We start from the raw sequence: 6,737 nt of genomic DNA on the forward strand, positions 1-6,737 counted from the left end.
CAGGATTGGAGAAGACTCATTAATAACCTGCAATATGCAGATGATACAACATAAAGAAAACAAAAATCCTCACTATTGGACCAATAAACAACATCCATATAAATGGAGAAAAGACTGAAGTTGTCAAAGATTTCATTTTGCTCAGATCAACCATCAATACTCATGGAAGCAGCAGTCAAGAAATCAAATGACGTATTGCATTATGCAAATCTGCTGCACAAGACCTCTATAAAGTGTTGAAGAAAAAAGATGTCAGTTTGAGGACTAAAATGCTCCTAATCCAATCCACAGTATTTTCAGTAACCTCACCAGCTGCTCCTTGGAAGCCCTACACAGGGTCACTTTGGGTTGGAACTGACTCAACAACACTTAACAACAACAATAGGTGCATGTAAAAGTTGGACAGTAAATAAGGAAGACCGTAGAATTGATGCATTTGAGTTATAGTGTTGGAGGAGAATATTAAAAGTACCATGGACTGCCAAAAGAACAAACCAGACTATGTTGGAAGAAGTACAGTCAAAATGCTCCCTGGCAACCAGGATGGCCAGACTTCGTCTCTCATACTTCAAATATATTATCAGGAGGGATCAGTTCCTGAAGAAGGATATCATGTTTGGTAACATGGAGGTCAGAGAAAAAGAGGAAGACCCCCAATGAGATAAATTGGCACAGTAGCAGCAGAAATGGGTTCAAACGAAGCAATGATTGTGAGGTTGGCACAGGACTGAGCACAGACTGGGCAGTGTTTCATTCTGCTTTACATAGGGTTACTATGAGTCGGGTATCAACTTGATGGCCCCTAAGAACAACAGTATTTGTGTTTATGCATTCATTTATTCAGTCATTCAACAAATTGAGTGTCTATTATGTGCCTGGAATTTTGATGTGGCACTGTGGGTTAATATGCTGGACTGCAAGATCGGTTTGAATAGCAAGGTCAGCAGCAGTTCAAGCTCACTAACCGCTCCTCAGAAACACTGTACAGGATCTCTATGAGTCGGAACCGACTTGATGGCACTTAGCAACAACAACAACTATGTACCTGGTGTGGCACTATAGGAAAAGCACCAGATTGTTAACCAGAAGGTCAGTGATTCAAACCTGCCAGCTGCATCTGTTGCTCCTTGGAAACCCTATACAGGGTTGCTATGAGTTGTTACTGACTCAATGGTACTTAACAGCAACAATTTTTACCAGGCATAGTTCTAGGACTTGGGCATACAATAATGTCCCCGTTTAAAGTACTTTTTTTCTGTGTTTATTACCTTTAATTATGCAAAGATCTGTTTATTCACATCACCTAGAGATCATTTCCCCCACTGCTCTGCTTGGCAGCCAGTCTCTTGTCTCTCTCTTCAGCAGTGGTAAGGTGGATACTTTTTCCTGGATGAAGAGAAATCCATGGTCTCTCTTCTTTGCCAATAACGAAAATGTTGGAAAGTTGGGTGACAAAGCTGTTGCTATTGGCATCTTTCACATGAACCACATCAAAAGAGCCAGGATGTCTCTCTCTGTTAGTGATTATACAAGTTCTTCCCAGGTTGGTACCTACTGTCACCATACACGGGTTATCAATGCTAAACTTGATGAAATCAGTAATCTTTCAAGTCTCCAAATCAATCTGAATGGTATTATTCACTTTGATGAGGGGATCAGTATAGTATATAGTGTGAGCATCATGGGTCACCAAATGAGGGCTTTCTCTTGTGCCCACAAAGATCTTCCTTACTTTGTACAACTTGAACTTTGCTTCCTCAGGTAGAATACAATGAACAGCTAATTGACCCTTGGTGTCACAGATCAGATGGAAAGTCTCCCCGGTTTTGTCAATGCTGAAGACATCCATAAAACCAACAGCTAGGTAATATCAATTCAGATCTTACCATCAATCTTAATGAATCCATTGCATGCAGATCTTTTTAACTTCATCTCCTGCCAGGCAGATCTTTTTAACGTCATCTCCTGTCAGGGTATACTTAAGTTTGTTCCTTAAGAAAATGATCAGTGGGAGGCATTCTCTCAACATGTAGGGACCAGTGGATGGATGAGGAGCAAACACACCAGTCAGTTTGTCCAGCATCCATGCTTTTGAGCAGTCACACATTTAAGATGCTTCATAGGACCACAAGCCATGGCTGCACTGAGCAGAAAAAGAGGGAAAGCATTTGTTTTGTTTTTTAAAGACTTTGTTTTAAGCAAGTTGTTTGCTAGGGAACCATCAAGGCAAGCAATCAAGTCCCTTTAGGACAAACACCGCTCCAAGACTGAAACTCAAAGGGAACATATGAGCAGGCATGTAAGCTTACTGGTGACCACATTGGTCTACTGGTGAGTGGAAGTGGGGGAAAGGTGGCAATGAAGATATGGGCTAACTTAGACCATATCCATAGACTCCCATCAACCTGGAAATGAGAGAGAGAAGAGGAAGGGCTGGTTGGTCCAAAGTGTGGTGAGAACTGAAAACTCCTGAGCCCATGGATAAGGACATAGCCACAGAGAGCAAGAGCTGAGAGTGAAGCGTCCAGCTGACATGAAGTGAGGGGAGAGGCATAAGAACATCCAAACTTGTAGGTAGTACCCATTTGACTAAGCTTCGATGGCTTGATGATCAGAATTTGACAAGAAAAAGATTTTTAAATTTTGATAAAGGAAACAAGTGTAATTTGCTACAATTAGAGGAATTTAACTTATTCTTATGGATGCAGTAGCTCAAAATACTAACTGAAAGGGTCTTCACATCAAAGATTAATCGTATCCCCTCTGTACACAGGGTTGATAGGAATGGGCAACTTAGACATTGGCTACCTAAAATTGGGGAGGGGGGAGGAGCAATAAAGGCACGAAGTGACTGGCTTATAAATTTTCAAGAGGAAATTTAGCTCCAGAATGTGCAGGGGAAGGTAGAATTCACACTGAATAGTTTTCATCTTGTTTAGATGGGTGAAAGGAGATGGAAATAAGATTCTTGTGATTCAATATGAGTAATTGTTATCATGACTAATTGCATTTATCACAACTGTAAAGGTAGAAGTTTTGCAACAAAAAGGGGGAGTAGTTAATCTTACATTCAGGATCAGAGGATCCTAGGACCATCAAGGGAGAAGAACATGAGCAGAATGTGGAACCCTATGCAGAGAAGCAGTGTCACCAGAGATGGAGGCAGAGATAGGGACATGGAGAGATAGAGCAGTTGAGGACTCCAGACTCATGGAAAGAGAAAGGCTGTGTGCTGGAGGCTAGGAGGTAGGCTTGCAGAATGTGACCTTTGGTTGTTTGTTTAAATGATTATATATTCCTTAGTGATTTTGTGTACATTAAAAAAAAACACACCAAAAAACAGAAAGAATAGAAGCAAATACTATTGAATGATGATGCACGGAGGGGATTGTAATCATTGCAATGAAATGAAATATGATAGGATGAGTGTAAAGCCGATGTTCTCCCCTGTAAACTATCAGTCAATTCACAATAAAAACTTAAAAAAAAAAAAAAATTTTTGTTTTAACAATGCCTTTTGCTATGATTACCACCTTCAATAAGTTAAAGCATTGCTGAGCCTTGATCCCTGATGCAAAATGCAAGTATATTCCTATTTTATTATTTATTGGCTGTAGTTACAGAGGGGTAGGGGAAGCAAACAAGCACTTTTAAACCTAAGTTCTCTTTGGGGAAAGAAGTTTTCATTGCTTTCCCCAATTTTTAGTCATTAATATTTAGTTTCAGAGCTGACTCGACGGCACTTCACAACAACAACAACAATGTTTAGTTTGGAGTCCTGATGTGGTGCTGTGGGTTAATGCACTGGGCTGAAAGGTCGGTTTGAACCACAAGGTCAGTGGTTCAAACTCACCAAACACTCCTCAGAAACCCTATACAGGGTCACTTATGAGTTGGAACCAACTCGACAGCACATAACAACAACAATAGCAATGGTTAGTGTTTTTCATAACACTTAAATAAGCTCTGGTAGCATAGTGGCTACAAATCGGACTGTTAACCTCAAGGTCGGCAGTTTAAAACTACCAGTTGTTCCGTGGGAGAAAGATGAGGTTTTCTGTTCCCTTAAATATTTGCAGCCTCGGAAACCCTGTGCAGGGTCACTATGAGTCAGAACTGACTCCACACTACTTAACAATGATTATGAAAAATAATAAAGTCAGGCTAATACAGGTGACAGATAAAAGGTTATTGGTTGCTCAGTAACCAACAACCCTGAACTTCAGAGGAAAGGTTAGAGAATTGGACTGAATGCATGTTGGGAGGAGAAGCTCAGCACAGACAGAGTGAGAGAGAGACATGCTGGTGAATGTCCTGCCATACGTAGTGAGACCATCTTGGGAGCATCTTTGGCAACAAAAGGTGGCCTGGCAGAGCAGATTCACATATAGGAAAGGCGTGATTCCTTCTTTTCCTTCACACTCTCCTGGTGACCAGAGGTCTGATCACCTCCACCTTCATCCACTCCCAGCTCACACCTTGTTCTCTGGGAGTTCGGAGCCATGTGGTCAGGAGCAGAGCCTGTGTAAGACGGGGGCCAGCTGCACTACTTCGCTTGTGGTGCTTTTGTGCCTAGATTCAGGTGGGCTCATCTTCTATAAAATCCACAAAGCCACCAGACCAGCATTTAACCAACCACCCTGTCCCCAGTTGCTTTGTAGTCCTAACAGACACTGAAACCAGTTCCATCAAGGGCTTCTACGAACTACTTCCAGATTGAGTGCCCTGAACATAGCTAACACTGAACCTCATAGGAACTCATTCTAGGGTCAGGAACTCTGCTGTCACATCCCTCCCACACCCATTGTTTGAGCAACTTGGCTTGCAGGGTGCCCTCCTTCTCCCCGCTGAGTTTTCTCCTCTCTGGGTCACGCTGTTTTTATGTTTGTTTTCTTCCTTTTCTTGTTTCATTGTTTCTGTTTGTTTGTTCTTCTTCTTCTCTTTCCTTTCTACCAACCACTCCTCAGAACCAACTTGACAACACTTAACAACAACAACATTTCTGCTTTTGTCCTTTTTTTCTTCTGTTTCTCATTTCCACTCTTCATTTAATTCCCTTTGGATCTTTCTTTACGATTCTCTACTCTCTTTCTCTTTTCATCTTCCTTCTCCGTGGTTTTTCCAAGTGTTTTTTACCTTCTTCTTATCTTTGTTCCCTCTGATATTTTTCTCTTCTGTAGCTCCACTTTTCTGTCTCTCTTCTCTTTTTTAGTTACACTTAAGTTTGTTTGCTTGTTTTTTATTTCTTCCTTTTATTTTCTTTCTTATAGCTCTATTTCCCTGTCCCTCTTTTGTCTATACAGTTATTAAATCCTTTTTTTTCTGGTTGCTGCCTGTTTTTATTTCTTTTTTCTCTTTATTATTTTCTCTTTTCATTGTTGGTTCCTGTTTGTTTAATCTCTTTTGTTTTCTTGCATGTAGGAATGGAGGGGTTTTCTCTTTCCCATACAATAGGAAATAGTAACCTCACCCATACAGTCTAGCCACAACTGTATCCTCTTCAACTCCACTCACTGGGCAAGAGCCAAGACCAGCTACTATTCCACCTGGTCAGTGATAGACAAGAGCCAACACCAAGCAAACCCACCCTAATTGAGGTGCATGAATGGTGTACAAGAACGGTAGACATGCTTCCATTCTCTACTGCAGCCACGGGAGACAGGTGGTGAGAGTCTAAGAATACACCAACATATAATCATCAATTAAATAAAATATGACAACCCCACAATGCCCTGGAAACACAGACAATTTTAGCTCACATGAAAAAACAAGAGAGAAGGGATCAAACAAATGACAAAGATGCAGAGCCAGGAAATATTTCTGAGGAAGAAAAGGTAATGAAACTAACTGAAAAAGAATTCAAAAGAATGATAATTAGGTATCTTCAAAGAATCAATAGAAAAATCGAGGGAAAAAAGGAGAATGCAGTAAAAACTTTAGAAGAGTTCAAGAAAACACTACAAGACAAACAAACAAAATAAAAGCAAATTTTGAAACACTACAAAACCTGCAATTAGAAATCCAGAGGATTAATACTAAGATCTCAGAAATGGACAGTACATTGAAAGGGCAAAGGAGGAGATTGGAAGCCATGGAAGCCCGAGTTAGTGAGCTTGAAGATAAGTCTCTCAATACTAGTATGCTAGAAGAACAATAAAAAAAGAAGGAAAAAATCCAAAGAAAGCCTAAGAGTTATATGGGACGACACCATGAAGAAGAGCAACTTACAGGTGATCAGAATTCCAGAACAGGAAGAGACAATAAAAAGCACAGAGAAAATTATCTAAGAGTTGTTGAAAGAAAACTTCCCTAACATTATGAAAGATGAGAAGATAACCATTGAAGAAGCTGAACAAACCCCAAACAGGATGACCCCAAAAGAAAATCACCAATACATATCATAATCAAATTCTTCAAAACCAAAGACAAGGCAAAAATCCTGAGAACAGCTTGGGAAAAACGAAAAGTTATCTACAGAGGAGAACCAATAAGACTAAACTCTGATTTCTCATCAGAAACTATGCAGGCAAAAAGGCAATAGAATGACATATACAAAACTCTAAAAGAAAAAAATTGCCAACCAAGAATCATAAACCCAGCAAATCTGTCCCTAAAATACAATGATGAAATTATGGTGTTACCTGATAAACAGAAATTAAAGGAATTTGTAACTTTACAAAAAATGCTAAAGGATATTCTTTGGACTGAGAAACAACAGCAGACAATAACCTGAGATT

The 6,737-nt window shown here is 40.0% G+C and overlaps 1 pseudogene; it reads right to left on the bottom strand.

The window, feature by feature from the left end:
- Window positions 1-1,303: 1,303 nt before the first annotated feature.
- On the bottom strand, window positions 1,304-2,136 carry LOC102835242 (annotated as a pseudogene).
- Window positions 2,137-6,737: the final 4,601 nt, after the last annotated feature.

This window comes from Chrysochloris asiatica, unplaced genomic scaffold (assembly GCF_000296735.1).
Source record: "Chrysochloris asiatica unplaced genomic scaffold, ChrAsi1.0 scaffold00138, whole genome shotgun sequence".
NCBI lineage: Eukaryota > Metazoa > Chordata > Mammalia > Afrosoricida > Chrysochloridae > Chrysochloris > Chrysochloris asiatica.